The sequence below is a fragment of the Furipterus horrens genome, unplaced genomic scaffold (genome assembly GCF_987537825.1).
Source record: "Furipterus horrens unplaced genomic scaffold, mFurHor1.1.pri manual_scaffold_4, whole genome shotgun sequence".
In the NCBI taxonomy this organism is placed as follows: Eukaryota; Metazoa; Chordata; class Mammalia; order Chiroptera; family Furipteridae; genus Furipterus; species Furipterus horrens.
Window position 1 is genome coordinate 100,495,964 of NW_028327174.1, and position 20,108 is coordinate 100,516,071.

The 20,108-nt window shown below is 50.6% G+C and overlaps 1 long non-coding RNA gene across 1 annotated transcript in view; it reads right to left on the minus strand.

The window, feature by feature from the left end:
- The window catches only part of LOC150012533 (uncharacterized), a 195,921-nt gene extending 177,268 nt beyond the window's left edge, over positions 1-18,653 (minus strand). The window contains exon 1 of the long non-coding RNA XR_016510749.1: positions 18,510-18,653. This is a non-coding gene — a long non-coding RNA (uncharacterized LOC150012533). The remainder of the gene's footprint in view (positions 1-18,509) is intronic.
- Between the last annotated feature and the right edge of the window lie 1,455 nt (positions 18,654-20,108).

The window sequence follows — 20,108 nt, forward strand, 5'->3', positions numbered from 1 at the left end:
ATGCTAAGGAGGTCTGAGGACACTGAAATTCCATGCCAGCAGGTTTCTTCACCCAAACCATTTCTTGGTCAGAATACTTTTGTATTCTGTAAGATCCATGGCTAAGGGCTTCTCTGTCGCGAGCGGGGTCTATGATTCAGCGATCATAGCCCCCTAGGCCGCACTCAGGGCCTGTGTGCTCAGAAGTATACACGTACGGTTTCTTACATCATCTGTGCAACACAGGTCCAAGAGGGGCATAGTCAGGGTCACTTCTTTATTTTTGTTTAATTGGGCCTCGATTGCTTTTGCGGGGGGTGGTCGTTTAAATGGGAGCTGTTCAACTTTAAAAGTTTGCACTGAGGCTTCCGGGCTCAGCACTGAACTTTTGCAGGGATGACACAAGATCTCAGGGTTAGATACTCAAAACGGGCCAGGGAAAAGGGACATGAGGTTGGGAGCATTTGAAGATTCAAAATTTCGACGCTTAATAGATTCACATTTACTAGCGATGACCCAGAGAGGTCAGGTTCGGGAGGCTCAGAGGCACGAGTTGTGCTCGGAATGGGCCACATCCAGATGCTGATGCTCAGTGGCATTAGCACAAAGATGTGTCCCATTCTCGGCGTGGGTCCACCCCCATTCTCAGGGTGGGTCCATCCACATGAAGGCTCGTGGCCTGGCGCGTCTTCTGTGACTTCACAGAGTTACAGCTGTTGTGTCTGAACGGGTCCCTCTGAAATCAGAGCGTCCATGCTCATCAAAGTGCACTTACAGGAAATTCACATCGCCAAGGGGCGACGTGCGAGTCGACGTCACAATACTGAGGGTTCGCATCCAAAGAGTCTACGAATGGACGGTACACGTTTAGAGGGCCCAGACGAAGAAGTCTGCAAACAGGTACGTCGGTACTCAGCAGATTCTCGGTCGGGTGCCACAGGGCGAGGCGGTAAACGCGATCGACTGGGTAGATAAAGGGGAGCCATCTCACGTAGTTTAACACCTCACCGGTACCGTTGCAGGAAGGGGTCACAGCTTGGGAGTTCCAGGCTCTGGAAGATGCATAAACGGGGCTTACCTCTTACAGAGGTGGCACATAGGCCACAGGGGCACTGATTAGGGAGGATATTACAGGGCCATCCATGGTCAGGACATTCCAGGCTTCTTGAATGGATCTTCAAAGTCTTGAGGCCCTGAGAGTCCATGTTCAGAGGGAGCTATGCTAAGGAGGTCTGAGAACACTGAAATTCCATGCCAGCAGGTTTCTTCACCCAAACCATTTCTTGGTCAGAATACTTTTGTATTCTGTAAGATCCATGGCTAAGGGCTTCTCTGTCGCGAGCGCGGTCTATGATTCAGCGATCATAGCCCCCTAGGCTGCACTCAGGGCCTGTGTGCTCACAAGTGTACACGTACGGTTTCTTACATCATCTGTGCAACACAGGTCCAAGAGGGGCATAGTCAGGGTCACTTTTTTATTTTTAATTGCGCCTCGATTGCTTTTGGGGGTGGGTGGTCGTTTAAATGGGAGCTGTTCAACTTTAAAAGTTTGCACTGAGGCTTCCTGGCTCAGCACTGAACTTTTGCAGGGATGACACAAGATCTCAGGGTTAGATACTCAAAACGGGCCAGGGAAAAGGGACATGAGGTTGGGAGCATTTGAAGATTCAAAATTTTGACGCTTATTAGATTCACATTTACTAGCGATGACCCAGAGAGGTCAGGTTCGGGAGGCTCACAGGCACGAGTTTTGCTCGCAATGGGCCACATCCAGATGCTGATGCTCAGTGGCATTAGCACAAAGATGTGTCCCATTCTCGGCGTGGGTCCTCCCCCATTCTCAGGGTGGGTACATCCACATGAAGGCTCGTGGCCTGGCGAGCCTTCTGTGACTTCACAGAGTTACAGGGGTTGTGTTTGAACGGGTCCCTTTGAAATCAGAGCGTCCATGCTCATCAAAGTGCACTTACAGGAAATTCACATCGCCAAGGGGCGACGTGCGAGCCGACGTCACAATACTGAGGGTTCGCATCCAAAGAGTCTACGAATGGACGGTACACGTTTAGAGGGCCCAGACGAAGAAGTCTGCAAACAGGTACGTCGGTACTCAGCAGATTCTCGGTCGGGTGCCACAGGGCGAGGCGGTAAACGCGATCGACTGGGTAGATAAAGGGGAGCCATCTCACGTAGTTTAACTCCTCACCGGTACCGTTGCAGGAAGGGGTCACAGCTTGGGAGTTCCAGGCTCTGGAAGATGCATAAACGGGGCTTACCTCTTACAGAGGTGGCACAGAGGCCACAGGGGCACTGATTAGGGAGGATATTATAGGGACATCCATGGTCAGGACATTCCAGGCTTCTTGAATGCATCTTCAAAGTCTTGAGGCCCTGAGAGTCCATGTTCAGAGGGAGCTATGCTAAGGAGGTCTGAGGACACTGAAATTCCATGCCAGCAGGTTTCTTCACCCAAACCATTTCTTGGTCAGAATACTTTTGTATTCTGTAAGATCCATGGCTAAGGGCTTCTCTGTCGCGAGCGGGGTCTATGATTCAGCGATCATAGCCCCCTAGGCCGCACTCAGGGCCTGTGTGCTCAGAAGTATACACGTACGGTTTCTTACATCATCTGTGCAACACAGGTCCAAGAGGGGCATAGTCAGGGTCACTTCTTTATTTTTGTTTAATTGGGCCTCGATTGCTTTTGCGGGGGGTGGTCGTTTAAATGGGAGCTGTTCAACTTTAAAAGTTTGCACTGAGGCTTCCGGGCTCAGCACTGAACTTTTGCAGGGATGACACAAGATCTCAGGGTTAGATACTCAAAACGGGCCAGGGAAAAGGGACATGAGATTGGGAGCATTTGAAGATTCAAAATTTCGACGCTTATTAGATTCACATTTACTAGCGATGACCCAGAGAGGTCAGGTTCGGGAGGCTCACAGGCACGAGTTTTGCTCGGAATGGGCCACATCCAGATGCTGATGCTCAGTGGCATTAGCACTATGATGTGGCCCATTATCGGCGTGGGTCCACCCCCATTCTCAGGGTGGGTCCATCCACATGAAGGCTCGTGGCCTGGCGCGTCTTCTGTGACTTCACAGAGTTACAGGGGTTGTGTTTGAACGGGTCCCTCTGAAATGAGAGCGTCCATGCTCATCAAAGTGCACTTACAGGAAATTCACATCGCCAAGGGGCGACGTGCGAGCCGACGTCACAATACTGAGGGTTCGCATCCAAAGAGTCTACAAAGGGACGGTACACGTTTAGAGGGCCCAGACGAAGAAGTCTGCAAACAGGTACGTCGGTACTCAGCAGATTCTCGGTCGGGTGCCACAGGGCGAGGCGGTAAACGCGATCGACTGGGTAGATAAAGGGGAGCCATCTCACGTAGTTTAACACCTCACCGGTACCGTTGCAGGAAGGGGTCACAGCTTGGGAGTTCCAGGCTCTGGAAGATGCATAAACGGGGCTTACCTCTTACAGAGGTGGCATAGGGTCACTGATTAGGGAGGATATTATAGGGCCATCCATAGTCAGGACATTCCAGGCTTCTTGAATGGATCTTCAAAGTCTTGAGGCCCTGAGAGTCCATGTTCAGAGGGAGCTATGCTAAGGAGGTCTGAGAACACTGAAATTCCATGCCAGCAGGTTTCTTCACCCAAACCATTTCTTGGTCAGAATACTTTTGTATTCTGTAAGATCCATGGCTAAGGGCTTCTCTGTCGCAAGCGCGGTCTATGATTCAGCGATCATAGCCCCCTAGGCTGCACTCAGGGCCTGTGTGCTCAGAAGTGTACACGTACGGTTTCTTACATCATCTGTGCAACACAGGTCCAAGAGGGGCATAGTCAGGGTCACTTTTTTATTTTTAATTGCGCCTCGATTGCTTTTGGGGGTGGGTGGTCGTTTAAATGGGAGCTGTTCAACTTTAAAAGTTTGCACTGAGGCTTCCTGGCTCAGCACTGAACTTTTGCAGGCATGACACAAGATCTCAGGGTTAGATACTCAAAACGGGCCAGGGAAAAGGGACATGAGGTTGGGAGCATTTGAAGATTCAAAATTTCGACGCTTATTAGATTCACATTTACTAGCGATGACCCAGAGAGGTCAGGTTCGGGAGGCTCACAGGCACGAGTTTTGCTCGCAATGGGCCACATCCAGATGCTGATGCTCAGTGGCATTAGCACAAAGATGTGTCCCATTCTCGGCGTGGGTCCACCCCCATTCTCAGGGTGGGTACATCCACATGAAGGCTCGTGGCCTGGCGAGCCTTCTGTGACTTCACAGAGTTACAGCTGTTGTGTCTGAACGGGTCCCTCTGAAATCAGAGCGTCCATGCTCATCAAAGTGCACTTACAGGAAATTCACATCGCCAAGGGGCGACGTGCGAGCCGACGTCACAATACTGAGGGTTCGCATCCAAAGAGTCTACGAAGGGACGGTACACGTTTAGAGGGCCCAGACGAAAAAGTCTGCAAACAGGTACGTCGGTACTCAGCAGATTCTCGGTCGGGTGCCACAGGGCGAGGCGGTAAACGCGATCGACTGGGTAGATAAACGGGAGCCATCTCACGTAGTTTAACACCTCACCGGTACCGTTGCAGGAAGGGGTCACAGCTTGGGAGTTCCAGGCTCTGGAAGATGCATAAACGGGGCTTACCTCTTACAGAGGTGGCACATAGGCCACAGGGGCACTGATTAGGGAGGATATTACAGGGCCATCCATGGTCAGGACATTCCAGGCTTCTTGAATGGATCTTCAAAGTCTTGAGGCCCTGAGAGTCCATGTTCAGAGGGAGCTATGCTAAGGAGGTCTGAGGACACTGAAATTCCATGCCAGCAGGTTTCTTCACCCAAACCATTTCTTGGTCAGAATACTTTCGTATTCTGTAAGATCCATGGCTAAGGGCTTCTCTGTCGCGAGCGGGGTCTATGATTCAGCGATCATAGCCCCCTAGGCCGCACTCGGGGCCTGTGTGCTCAGAAGTGTCCACATACGGTTTCTTACATCATCTGTGCAACACAGGTCCAAGAGGGGCATAGTCAGGGTCACTTCTTTATTTTTGTTTAATTGGGCCTCGATTTCTTTGGGGGGTGGGGGGTCGTTTAAATGGGAGCTGTTCAACTTTAAAAGTTTGCACTGAGGCTTCCTGGCTCAGCACTGAACTTTTGCAGGGATGACACAAGATCTCAGGGTTAGATACTCAAAACGGGCCAGGGAAAAGGGACATGAGGTTGGGAGCATTTGAAGATTCAAAATTTCGACGCTTATTAGATTCACATTTACTAGCGATGACCCAGAGAGGTCAGGTTCGGGAGGCTCACAGGCACGAGTTTTGCTCGCAATGGGCCACCTCCAGATGCTGATGCTCAGTGGCATTAGCACTATGATGTGTCCCATTCTCGGCGTGGGTCCACCCCCATTCTCAGTGTGGGTACATCCACATGAAGGCTCGTGGCCTGGCGAGTCTTCTGTGACTTCACAGAGTTACAGGGGTTGTGTTTTAACGGGTCCCTTTGAAATCAGAGCGTCCATGCTCATCAAAGTGCACTTACAGGAAATTCACATCGCCAAGGGGCGACGTGCGAGCCGACGTCACAATACCGAGGGTTCGCATCCAAAGAGTCTACGAATGGACGGTACACGTTTAGAGGGCCCAGACGAAGAAGTCTGCAAACAGGTACGTCGGTACTCAGCAGATTCTCGGTCCGGTGCCACAGGGCGAGGCGGTAAACGCGATCGACTGGGTAGATAAAGGGGAGCCATCTCACGTAGTTTAACACCTCACCGGTACCGTTGCAGGAAGGGGTCACAGCTTGCGAGTTCCAGGCTCTGGAAGATACACAAACGGGGCTTACCTCTTACAGAGGTGGCACATAGGCCACAGGGGCACTGATTAGGGAGGATATTACAGGGCCATCCATGGTTAGGACATTCAAGGCTTCTTGAATGGATCTTCAAAGTCTTGAGGCCCTGAGAGTCCATGTTCAGAGGGAGCTATGCTAAGGAGGTCTGAGGACACTGAAATTCCATGCCAGCAGGTTTCTTCACCCAAACCATTTCTTGGTCAGAATACTTTCGTATTCTGTAAGATCCATGGCTAAGGGCTTCTCTGTCGCGAGCGGGGTCTATGATTCATCGATCATAGCCCCCTAGGCCGCACTCGGGGCCTGTGTGCTCAGAAGTGTACACATACTGTTTCTTACATCATCTGTGCGACACAGGTCCAAGAGGGGCATAGTCAGGGTCACTTCTTTATTTTTGTTTAATTGGGCCTCGATTGCTTTGGGGGGTGGGGGGTCGTTTAAATGGGAGCTGTTCAACTTTAAAAGTTTGCACTGAGGCTTCCTGGCTCAGCACTGAACTTTTGCAGGGATGACACAAGATCTCAGGGTTAGATACTCAAAACGGGCCAGGGAAAAAGAACATGAGATTGGGAGCATTTGAAGATTCAAAATTTCGACGCTTATTAGATTCACATTTACTAGCGATGACCCAGAGAGGTCAGGTTCGGGAGGCTCACAGGCACGAGTTTTGCTCGGAATGGGCCACATCCAGATGCTGATGCTCAGTGGCATTAGCACTAAGATGTGTCCCATTCTCGGCGTGGGTCCATCCCCATTCTCAGGGTGGGTCCATCCACATGAAGGCTCGTGGCCTGGCGCGTCTTCTGTGACTTCACAGAGTTAGAAGGGTTGTGTTTGAACGGGTCCCTTTGAAATCAGAGCGTCCATGCTCATCAAAGTGCACTTACAGGAAATTCACATCGCCAAGGGGCGACGTGCGAGCCGACGTCACAATACTGAGGGTTCGCATCCAAAGAGTCTACAAAGGGACCGTACACGTTTAGAGGGCCCAGACGAAGAAGTCTGCAAACAGGTACGTCGGTACTCAGCAGATTCTCGGTCGGGTGCCACAGGGCGAGGCGGTAAACGCGATCGACTGGGTAGATAAAGGGGAGCCATCTCACGTAGTTTAACACCTCACCGGTACCGTTGCAGGAAGGGGTCACAGCTTGGGAGTTCCAGGCTCTGGAAGATGCATAAACGGGGCTTACCTCTTACAGAGGTGGCACAGAGGCCACAGGGGCACTGATTAGGGAGGATATTATAGGGACATCCATGGTCAGGACATTCCAGGCTTCTTGAATGGATCTTCAAAGTCTTGAGGCCCTGAGAGTCCATGTTCAGAGGGAGCTATGCTAAGGAGGTCTGAGGACACTGAAATTCCATGCCAGCAGGTTTCTTCACCCAAACCATTTCTTGGTCAGAATACTTTTGTATTCTGTAAGATCCATGGCTAAGGGCTTCTCTGTCGCGAGCGGGGTCTATGATTCAGCGATCATAGCCCCCTAGGCCGCACTCAGGGCCTGTGTGCTCAGAAGTATACACGTACGGTTTCTTACATCATCTGTGCAACACAGGTCCAAGAGGGGCATAGTCAGGGTCACTTCTTTATTTTTGTTTAATTGGGCCTCGATTGCTTTTGAGGGGGGTGGTCGTTTAAATGGGAGCTGTTCAACTTTAAAAGTTTGCACTGAGGCTTCCGGGCTCAGCACTGAACTTTTGCAGGGATGACACAAGATCTCAGGGTTAGATACTCAAAACGGGCCAGGGAAAAGGGACATGAGGTTGGGAGCATTTGAAGATTCAAAATTTCGACGCTTAATAGATTCACATTTACTAGCGATGACCCAGAGAGGTCAGGTTCGGGAGGCTCAGAGGCACGAGTTGTGCTCGGAATGGGCCACATCCAGATGCTGATGCTCAGTGGCATTAGCACAAAGATGTGTCCCATTCTCGGCGTGGGTCCACCCCCATTCTCAGGGTGGGTCCATCCACATGAAGGCTCGTGGCCTGGCGCGTCTTCTGTGACTTCACAGAGTTACAGCTGTTGTGTCTGAACGGGTCCCTCTGAAATCAGAGCGTCCATGCTCATCAAAGTGCACTTACAGGAAATTCACATCGCCAAGGGGCGACGTGCGAGTCGACGTCACAATACTGAGGGTTCGCATCCAAAGAGTCTACGAATGGACGGTACACGTTTAGAGGGCCCAGACGAAGAAGTCTGCAAACAGGTACGTCGGTACTCAGCAGATTCTCGGTCGGGTGCCACAGGGCGAGGCGGTAAACGCGATCGACTGGGTAGATAAAGGGGAGCCATCTCACGTAGTTTAACACCTCACCGGTACCGTTGCAGGAAGGGGTCACAGCTTGGGAGTTCCAGGCTCTGGAAGATGCATAAACGGGGCTTACCTCTTACAGAGGTGGCACATAGGCCACAGGGGCACTGATTAGGGAGGATATTACAGGGCCATCCATGGTCAGGACATTCCAGGCTTCTTGAATGGATCTTCAAAGTCTTGAGGCCCTGAGAGTCCATGTTCAGAGGGAGCTATGCTAAGGAGGTCTGAGAACACTGAAATTCCATGCCAGCAGGTTTCTTCACCCAAACCATTTCTTGGTCAGAATACTTTTGTATTCTGTAAGATCCATGGCTAAGGGCTTCTCTGTCGCGAGCGCGGTCTATGATTCAGCGATCATAGCCCCCTAGGCTGCACTCAGGGCCTGTGTGCTCACAAGTGTACACGTACGGTTTCTTACATCATCTGTGCAACACAGGTCCAAGAGGGGCATAGTCAGGGTCACTTTTTTATTTTTAATTGCGCCTCGATTGCTTTTGGGGGTGGGTGGTCGTTTAAATGGGAGCTGTTCAACTTTAAAAGTTTGCACTGAGGCTTCCTGGCTCAGCACTGAACTTTTGCAGGGATGACACAAGATCTCAGGGTTAGATACTCAAAACGGGCCAGGGAAAAGGGACATGAGGTTGGGAGCATTTGAAGATTCAAAATTTCGACGCTTATTAGATTCACATTTACTAGCGATGACCCAGAGAGGTCAGGTTCGGGAGGCTCACAGGCACGAGTTTTGCTCGCAATGGGCCACATCCAGATGCTGATGCTCAGTGGCATTAGCACAAAGATGTGTCCCATTCTCGGCGTGGGTCCACCCCCATTCTCAGGGGGGGTACATCCACATGAAGGCTCGTGGCCTGGCGAGCCTTCTGTGACTTCACAGAGTTACAGGGGTTGTGTTTGAACGGGTCCCTTTGAAATCAGAGCGTCCATGCTCATCAAAGTGCACTTACAGGAAATTCACATCGCCAAGGGGCGACGTGCGAGCCGACGTCACAATACTGAGGGTTCGCATCCAAAGAGTCTACGAATGGACGGTACACGTTTAGAGGGCCCAGACGAAGAAGTCTGCAAACAGGTACGTCGGTACTCAGCAGATTCTCGGTCGGGTGCCACAGGGCGAGGCGGTAAACGCGATCGACTGGGTAGATAAAGGGGAGCCATCTCACGTAGTTTAACTCCTCACCGGTACCGTTGCAGGAAGGGGTCACAGCTTGGGAGTTCCAGGCTCTGGAAGATGCATAAACGGGGCTTACCTCTTACAGAGGTGGCACAGAGGCCACAGGGGCACTGATTAGGGAGGATATTATAGGGACATCCATGGTCAGGACATTCCAGGCTTCTTGAATGCATCTTCAAAGTCTTGAGGCCCTGAGAGTCCATGTTCAGAGGGAGCTATGCTAAGGAGGTCTGAGGACACTGAAATTCCATGCCAGCAGGTTTCTTCACCCAAACCATTTCTTGGTCAGAATACTTTTGTATTCTGTAAGATCCATGGCTAAGGGCTTCTCTGTCGCGAGCGGGGTCTATGATTCAGCGATCATAGCCCCCTAGGCCGCACTCAGGGCCTGTGTGCTCAGAAGTATACACGTACGGTTTCTTACATCATCTGTGCAACACAGGTCCAAGAGGGGCATAGTCAGGGTCACTTCTTTATTTTTGTTTAATTGGGCCTCGATTGCTTTTGCGGGGGGTGGTCGTTTAAATGGGAGCTGTTCAACTTTAAAAGTTTGCACTGAGGCTTCCGGGCTCAGCACTGAACTTTTGCAGGGATGACACAAGATCTCAGGGTTAGATACTCAAAACGGGCCAGGGAAAAGGGACATGAGGTTGGGAGCATTTGAAGATTCAAAATTTCGACGCTTAATAGATTCACATTTACTAGCGATGACCCAGAGAGGTCAGGTTCGGGAGGCTCAGAGGCACGAGTTGTGCTCGGAATGGGCCACATCCAGATGCTGATGCTCAGTGGCATTAGCACAAAGATGTGTCCCATTCTCGGCGTGGGTCCACCCCCATTCTCAGGGTGGGTCCATCCACATGAAGGCTCGTGGCCTGGCGCGTCTTCTGTGACTTCACAGAGTTACAGCTGTTGTGTCTGAACGGGTCCCTCTGAAATCAGAGCGTCCATGCTCATCAAAGTGCACTTACAGGAAATTCACATCGCCAAGGGGCGACGTGCGAGTCGACGTCACAATACTGAGGGTTCGCATCCAAAGAGTCTACGAATGGACGGTACACGTTTAGAGGGCCCAGACGAAGAAGTCTGCAAACAGGTACGTCGGTACTCAGCAGATTCTCGGTCGGGTGCCACAGGGCGAGGCGGTAAACGCGATCGACTGGGTAGATAAAGGGGAGCCATCTCACGTAGTTTAACACCTCACCGGTACCGTTGCAGGAAGGGGTCACAGCTTGGGAGTTCCAGGCTCTGGAAGATGCATAAACGGGGCTTACCTCTTACAGAGGTGGCACATAGGCCACAGGGGCACTGATTAGGGAGGATATTACAGGGCCATCCATGGTCAGGACATTCCAGGCTTCTTGAATGGATCTTCAAAGTCTTGAGGCCCTGAGAGTCCATGTTCAGAGGGAGCTATGCTAAGGAGGTCTGAGAACACTGAAATTCCATGCCAGCAGGTTTCTTCACCCAAACCATTTCTTGGTCAGAATACTTTTGTATTCTGTAAGATCCATGGCTAAGGGCTTCTCTGTCGCGAGCGCGGTCTATGATTCAGCGATCATAGCCCCCTAGGCTGCACTCAGGGCCTGTGTGCTCACAAGTGTACACGTACGGTTTCTTACATCATCTGTGCAACACAGGTCCAAGAGGGGCATAGTCAGGGTCACTTTTTTATTTTTAATTGCGCCTCGATTGCTTTTGGGGGTGGGTGGTCGTTTAAATGGGAGCTGTTCAACTTTAAAAGTTTGCACTGAGGCTTCCTGGCTCAGCACTGAACTTTTGCAGGGATGACACAAGATCTCAGGGTTAGATACTCAAAACGGGCCAGGGAAAAGGGACATGAGGTTGGGAGCATTTGAAGATTCAAAATTTCGACGCTTATTAGATTCACATTTACTAGCGATGACCCAGAGAGGTCAGGTTCGGGAGGCTCACAGGCACGAGTTTTGCTCGCAATGGGCCACATCCAGATGCTGATGCTCAGTGGCATTAGCACAAAGATGTGTCCCATTCTCGGCGTGGGTCCACCCCCATTCTCAGGGTGGGTACATCCACATGAAGGCTCGTGGCCTGGCGAGCCTTCTGTGACTTCACAGAGTTACAGGGGTTGTGTTTGAACGGGTCCCTTTGAAATCAGAGCGTCCATGCTCATCAAAGTGCACTTACAGGAAATTCACATCGCCAAGGGGCGACGTGCGAGCCGACGTCACAATACTGAGGGTTCGCATCCAAAGAGTCTACGAATGGACGGTACACGTTTAGAGGGCCCAGACGAAGAAGTCTGCAAACAGGTACGTCGGTACTCAGCAGATTCTCGGTCGGGTGCCACAGGGCGAGGCGGTAAACGCGATCGACTGGGTAGATAAAGGGGAGCCATCTCACGTAGTTTAACTCCTCACCGGTACCGTTGCAGGAAGGGGTCACAGCTTGGGAGTTCCAGGCTCTGGAAGATGCATAAACGGGGCTTACCTCTTACAGAGGTGGCACAGAGGCCACAGGGGCACTGATTAGGGAGGATATTATAGGGACATCCATGGTCAGGACATTCCAGGCTTCTTGAATGCATCTTCAAAGTCTTGAGGCCCTGAGAGTCCATGTTCAGAGGGAGCTATGCTAAGGAGGTCTGAGGACACTGAAATTCCATGCCAGCAGGTTTCTTCACCCAAACCATTTCTTGGTCAGAATACTTTTGTATTCTGTAAGATCCATGGCTAAGGGCTTCTCTGTCGCGAGCGGGGTCTATGATTCAGCGATCATAGCCCCCTAGGCCGCACTCAGGGCCTGTGTGCTCAGAAGTAGACACGTACGGTTTCTTACATCATCTGTGCAACACAGGTCCAAGAGGGGCATAGTCAGGGTCACTTCTTTATTTTTGTTTAATTGGGCCTCGATTGCTTTTGCGGGGGGTGGTCGTTTAAATGGGAGCTGTTCAACTTTAAAAGTTTGCACTGAGGCTTCCGGGCTCAGCACTGAACTTTTGCAGGGATGACACAAGATCTCAGGGTTAGATACTCAAAACGGGCCAGGGAAAAGGGACATGAGATTGGGAGCATTTGAAGATTCAAAATTTCGACGCTTATTAGATTCACATTTACTAGCGATTACCCAGAGAGGTCAGGTTCGGGAGGCTCACAGGCACGAGTTTTGCTCGGAATGGGCCACATCCAGATGCTGATGCTCAGTGGCATTAGCACTATGATGTGTCCCATTATCGGCGTGGGTCCACCCCCATTCTCAGGGTGGGTCCATCCACATGAAGGCTCGTGGCCTGGCGCGTCTTCTGTGACTTCACATAGTTACAGGGGTTGTGTTTGAACGGGTCCCTCTGAAATGAGAGCGTCCATGCTCATCAAAGTGCACTTACAGGAAATTCACATCGCCAAGGGGCGACGTGCGAGCCGACGTCACAATACTGAGGGTTCGCATCCAAAGAGTCTACAAAGGGACGGTACACGTTTAGAGGGCCCAGACGAAGAAGTCTGCAAACAGGTACGTCGGTACTCAGCAGATTCTCGGTCGGGTGCCACAGGGCGAGGCGGTAAACGCGATCGACTGGGTAGATAAAGGGGAGCCATCTCACGTAGTTTAACACCTCACCGGTACCGTTGCAGGAAGGGGTCACAGCTTGGGAGTTCCAGGCTCTGGAAGATGCATAAACGGGGCTTACCTCTTACAGAGGTGGCACATAGGCCACAGGGGCACTGATTAGGGAGGATATTACAGGGCCATCCATGGTCAGGACATTCCAGGCTTCTTGAATGGATCTTCAAAGTCTTGAGGCCCTGAGAGTCCATGTTCAGAGGGAGCTATGCTAAGGAGGTCTGAGAACACTGAAATTCCATGCCAGCAGGTTTCTTCACCCAAACCATTTCTTGGTCAGAATACTTTTGTATTCTGTAAGATCCATGGCTAAGGGCTTCTCTGTCGCGAGCGCGGTCTATGATTCAGCGATCATAGCCCCCTAGGCTGCACTCAGGGCCTGTGTGCTCACAAGTGTACACGTACGGTTTCTTACATCATCTGTGCAACACAGGTCCAAGAGGGGCATAGTCAGGGTCACTTTTTTATTTTTAATTGCGCCTCGATTGCTTTTGGGGGTGGGTGGTCGTTTAAATGGGAGCTGTTCAACTTTAAAAGTTTGCACTGAGGCTTCCTGGCTCAGCACTGAACTTTTGCAGGGATGACACAAGATCTCAGGGTTAGATACTCAAAACGGGCCAGGGAAAAGGGACATGAGGTTGGGAGCATTTGAAGATTCAAAATTTCGACGCTTATTAGATTCACATTTACTAGCGATGACCCAGAGAGGTCAGGTTCGGGAGGCTCACAGGCACGAGTTTTGCTCGCAATGGGCCACATCCAGATGCTGATGCTCAGTGGCATTAGCACAAAGATGTGTCCCATTCTCGGCGTGGGTCCACCCCCATTCTCAGGGTGGGTACATCCACATGAAGGCTCGTGGCCTGGCGAGCCTTCTGTGACTTCACAGAGTTACAGGGGTTGTGTTTGAACGGGTCCCTTTGAAATCAGAGCGTCCATGCTCATCAAAGTGCACTTACAGGAAATTCACATCGCCAAGGGGCGACGTGCGAGCCGACGTCACAATACTGAGGGTTCGCATCCAAAGAGTCTACGAATGGACGGTACACGTTTAGAGGGCCCAGACGAAGAAGTCTGCAAACAGGTACGTCGGTACTCAGCAGATTCTCGGTCGGGTGCCACAGGGCGAGGCGGTAAACGCGATCGACTGGGTAGATAAAGGGGAGCCATCTCACGTAGTTTAACTCCTCACCGGTACCGTTGCAGGAAGGGGTCACAGCTTGGGAGTTCCAGGCTCTGGAAGATGCATAAACGGGGCTTACCTCTTACAGAGGTGGCACAGAGGCCACAGGGGCACTGATTAGGGAGGATATTATAGGGACATCCATGGTCAGGACATTCCAGGCTTCTTGAATGCATCTTCAAAGTCTTGAGGCCCTGAGAGTCCATGTTCAGAGGGAGCTATGCTAAGGAGGTCTGAGGACACTGAAATTCCATGCCAGCAGGTTTCTTCACCCAAACCATTTCTTGGTCAGAATACTTTTGTATTCTGTAAGATCCATGGCTAAGGGCTTCTCTGTCGCGAGCGGGGTCTATGATTCAGCGATCATAGCCCCCTAGGCCGCACTCAGGGCCTGTGTGCTCAGAAGTATACACGTACGGTTTCTTACATCATCTGTGCAACACAGGTCCAAGACGGGCATAGTCAGGGTCACTTCTTTATTTTTGTTTAATTGGGCCTCGATTGCTTTTGCGGGGGGTGGTCGTTTAAATGGGAGCTGTTCAACTTTAAAAGTTTGCACTGAGGCTTCCGGGCTCAGCACTGAACTTTTGCAGGGATGACACAAGATCTCAGGGTTAGATACTCAAAACGGGCCAGGGAAAAGGGACATGAGGTTGGGAGCATTTGAAGATTCAAAATTTCGACGCTTAATAGATTCACATTTACTAGCGATGACCCAGAGAGGTCAGGTTCGGGAGGCTCAGAGGCACGAGTTGTGCTCGGAATGGGCCACATCCAGATGCTGATGCTCAGTGGCATTAGCACAAAGATGTGTCCCATTCTCGGCGTGGGTCCACCCCCATTCTCAGGGTGGGTCCATCCACATGAAGGCTCGTGGCCTGGCGCGTCTTCTGTGACTTCACAGAGTTACAGCTGTTGTGTCTGAACGGGTCCCTCTGAAATCAGAGCGTCCATGCTCATCAAAGTGCACTTACAGGAAATTCACATCGCCAAGGGGCGACGTGCGAGTCGACGTCACAATACTGAGGGTTCGCATCCAAAGAGTCTACGAATGGACGGTACACGTTTAGAGGGCCCAGACGAAGAAGTCTGCAAACAGGTACGTCGGTACTCAGCAGATTCTCGGTCGGGTGCCACAGGGCGAGGCGGTAAACGCGATCGACTGGGTAGATAAAGGGGAGCCATCTCACGTAGTTTAACACCTCACCGGTACCGTTGCAGGAAGGGGTCACAGCTTGGGAGTTCCAGGCTCTGGAAGATGCATAAACGGGGCTTACTTCTTACAGAGGTGGCACAGGGTCACTGATTAGGGAGGATATTATAGGGCCATCCATAGTCAGGACATTCCAGGCTTCTTGAATGGATCTTCAAAGTCTTGAGGCCCTGAGAGTCCATGTTCAGAGGGAGCTATGCTAAGGAGGTCTGAGGACACTGAAATTCCATGCCAGCAGGTTTCTTCACCCAAACCATTTCTTTGTCAGAATACTTTTGTATTCTGTAAGATCCATGGCTAAGGGCTTCTCTGTCACGAGCGGGGTCTATGATTCAGCGATCATAGTCCCCTAGGCCGCACTCAGGGCCTGTGTGCTCAGAAGTGTCCAGATACGGTTTCTTACATCATCTGTGCAACACAGGTCCAAGAGGGGCATATTCAGGGTCATTTATTTATTTTTTTAAATTGGGCCTCGATTCCTTTTCGGGGGTCGTTTAAATGGGTGCTGTTCAAATTTAAAGTTTACACTGAGTGTTCCTTGCTCAGCCTTGAACTTTTGCAGGAATTACACAAGATATCAGGGTTAGATACTCAAAATGGGCTAGGAGAAGAGAAATGATGTTTCGGGCATTTTACAACTCAAAATTTCATGTTTATTAAATCAACGGCTACGAGTTATTACCCAAAAATTTCAGGTCAGGAGTCTCTCGTCCATGTGATTTTAGCTCACAATGCTACACATACAGAGGATTGATCCTCAGCGGCATTAGTACAAGCTTTTCCATTCTCAGCCTAGGCACATGCAGATAAAATCAGCGTTCTGGCGCATTTCTTTGTTTGACATAGGATTCAGCGTATTTGTACAGATTCGTTTGTTATCAGAGTATATATGCTCATACAAATACACTTACGGGGTATTTATATCATCCTGGGGGTATAAGAATGTCTAGGGTACTTCCAGCGAAGATAGAGACATGGACAGACTTTGTTTGTATTCCTCCACAACCAAGAAGGAATACAACTACCTTAAAACTATATTATCAGAAGTTCCAGGAAATCAAACTGCATCGAAGTTTAGCAAACAAAGATATCAAGAAGAAATACTCTCCAGACAGGCAGGAGGGGCGATATGGTGGTTGGCAGCATCAGCGGCAGTGGCAGGCTGGCAGAAAGCGCAGTCACGTATTTTAAAACATCAGGAAGGACGCTTGCGGAGCATTCCAGCTCCTCACCTGACCTAGCAGCTCACGGTCCAAGCACCATGGAAAATCAAGGCTCATTGCTTCTGACTGTGCAGACCGGTGGGGGTTGGTGTTCAGGAACAAACTGCTGGCCTCTCAGCAGAATCCCCTTGTTTAAACATCCTACACAGTCCTAGAACGTCCGCAGACCCACATACTCTGCGAATGACAGCCAGAACAGCAGCTTGAAGGGCCCCGGTATGGTGCACAAGTGGCAGAGGTGCCTAGAAAAGGGGCGAGTGCTCTGCAGGCGGCATTGTTCCCTCTCGGACCCCTCCCCTACATACAGCACCAGAACGTGGTGAAACAGGTCGCCCTTAACTGATGAATTCCTAAGGCTCGGCCATTTACAACGTAACAGTAGCAAAAGCTCTTCCTGGGATGTGAAGGCAAACAAACACAAGCGCCTTTCAGAATGAGGAGTCAGAAAAGTATGGCCCAAAAGGGGGAATGGATCAAGGTTCCAGCGGGAGAATTAAGTGACAAGGAGATAGCCAACCTAACAGATGAGGAGATAAGACACCCTAACAGACGCAGAATTCAAAACACTGGTTGTAAAGATGTTCACAGGCTTGACAGATACGCTTGAGTATGGCAGACACATAGGAGAAGAAGTGAAGGCAATGCTAAGTGAAACGAAGGATAAACTACACAAAACCAACGGTGAAGGGCAGGAAACCGGGGCTCCAATCAACGCTTTGGAACATAAGGAAAAAAAAAAAAAAAAACAGTCAACTAGTGCAGACTGAGAAAGCAAGAATTGATAAAAATGAGGAAAACTTCCCAAATTCTGTGAAGGGATGGACATACAAGTCTGGGAAGCATGGAGGGTCCTGGCCGAGATGGACCCAGAGGGGAACACACCAGGATGCATCTTGATTGAGATGCCAAAGGTGAAAGATAAAGACAGAGTCCTGGGGGCAGCAAGAGAGAGGCAGAGAGCCTGCCTACAGGGGGGGTGCCTATAGCCCTATCAGCTGAGTTCTCAGAGGACACTTTGCACACTGGAAGGGACTGGCAAGCCGTATTCAATGTGATGAAAAGCAAGTACTTACAACCGAGATTACTCTATCCAGCAAAGCTATCCTTTGGAATTGAAGGGCAGATGAAGTGCTTCCCAGAGAAGGTAAAGCTAAAGGAGCTCATCATCACCAAGCCATTATTATATGAAATGTCAAAGCGACTTACTTAAGAAAAAGAAGATCAAAATTATGAACACTAAAATGACAACAAACTCACAACTATCAAGAACTGAATCTAAAAAAAAAAAAAAAAAAAAAATCCAACTAAGCAAACCAGAATAGGAACAGAATCATAGGTATGGGGATCATTTGGAGGGTTATCAGCTGGGAGGGAGGAGGGGGAGAAATGGGGAAGTCGTGCAGGGACTAAGAAGCACAATTGTTTGGTACAAGATAGGGAGAAGTTAATAATAATAATATAGGAAAGGGTGAAGCCAAAGAACTTATATGTACGACACATGGACATGAATTAGGGGGTGCGATTGCTAGAGGTAAGGGGGTACTGGGCAGAGGGGAGCAAAGGGGAGAAAAATTGGAACTACTGTAACAACATAATCAATAAAATATACTTAAAAAAAAGTCTAGGCTACCTCGAAGGCAAACTTACCAAGAATGTTCCATTTTGGAATTCTAGGGAAATTTTTAAAATATCAACATCAAGCTCACATTGTTCCAAGAAAATTTTTGTCACTGAATTAGGTCTGGGACAGGAGTGGCCATGTGGTACTGTTAGTTTATGTCCTAGTATGTCCACAACTGTCCCTGCCCATGAGGCCCCTCGTGGGGATACGGAGGTCCACAGGGGTCCTTACCAAGCCCGGCAGCCCATTTACATGGAGCTCACCGCCCCTGCCAGGCTCTGCCCCCCCAAAGCACCCCTCAGAGCCCACCTGACCTACCTTCCTTCCAGCGCCGAGGCCCCGTCTCAGGACAGCAGCTTCACCCTCCGACCAGGGCGCAGACCTGCCACTGCAGGCGTGGAAGACACTGCTCTGCCCTCTCCCAGCTGTCGGCCAGTGGCCTCGGTCAGCTGACAGCGCCCCTCACAGTTTACACAAACCGCCCGTCCCCTTAGCGCCCTCCCCTTCCCTGTGTTTGCCAGGCCTCCCCCAGCTCACCGTCGCTGTCAGTCTCTGTGTCTCTGTGTCTGTCTCTCCCTGTCTGTCTCTGTGTGTCTCTGTGTGCCTCTCTCTCTCAGTGTTGCTGTGTGTCTTTCTCTGTGTGTGTCTTTCTCTGTGTGTGTCTCTCTCTGTGTCTCTGTCTCTCTGTGTGTCTCTGCGTGTGCCTTTCTCTGTGTATCTGTATCACTCTGGCTTTGTGTGTGTGTGTGTGTCTCCCTGTGGGTCACTTTCTCTCTCTCTCTGTGTCTCTGTCTCTGAGTCTCTGTGTCTCTGTGTGTCTGTGTCTTTCTTTGTGTCTGTCTACCTCTCTGTGTGTCTGTCTTTGTGTGTTTGTGTGTCTGCTTCTCTCTGTGTGTTTCTGTCTCTCTGTGTCTCTCTGTCTGTTTCTCCCTGTGTGTCTCTCTGAGTCTCTATCTGAGTGTCTGTGTCTCTATGTGTCTGTCTCTTTTTAAGTGTCTCTGTGTCTGTGTGTATGTGTCTGTCTCTATGTATCTCTGTCTCTCTCTGTGTGTCTGTCTACCTCTCTGTGTCTCTGTGCATGTCTCTGTGTTTGTGTGTCTGCTTCTCTCTGTGTCTCTATCTGTATGTCTGCCTCTCTGTGTGTCTCTATCTCTCTCTGTGACTGTCTCCCTCTGTGTCTGTGTGTCTGTCTCTCTCTGTGCCTCTGTGTCTCTATCTGTGTGTCTCTCTGTGTGTCTGTCTCTCTGTATCTGTCTCTCTGTGTGTGCGTTGCTGTCTTCCTCTCTGTTTCTGTCTGTCCAGGGCTCCATCCACAGAAGAGCTCTGTCACCCCTGCTAGGAGGTCTTCTCTGGACGCTGCCCAGGCCTGACCGCAGGTCTGAGCGAGCACCAAGGACCCTGGAAGCTTAACTGAGGTCCACACCTGGTGCTCTGTCGTCCCTTTCCCCAAACACCACTGACCTACCTGGCCATGTGCAGGTCATGCCGATGGCTCGCCTCACTGTGAGCCGAGGAAAGAGTCAGATGTGGTTTGGCTGAATGTGTCATGCTGTCTTGGACATTCTGAGCATGGGTCCCTGTCTCCTCAGGTGGCGCCTGGTCCTGATCACGCTGACGCTGGGGTCGTGTCCCGGGTCTGCTCTGCCGTCACGGATCCTCGCGTGTGAGAGACGATTCGTGCTGATGGGGGGAGCAAACTTCCTGTGGAGACACAGAATGGACATGGAAGTTGGCAGGAAAAGGAAAATCATTCCGGTGGGGCTCTGGGGCAGCGTGGCCGCTCCACACGGCGTCCGGCACAGAGGCCGCTGGGCCACTAGCAAAGGCTCGTCCAGGCCCCAGTCACAGAATTGACACTGTCCAAGGGACACGGTGACAGGACGGAGAGAAAGAGACAAATGTCGGATGCTGCTTCCC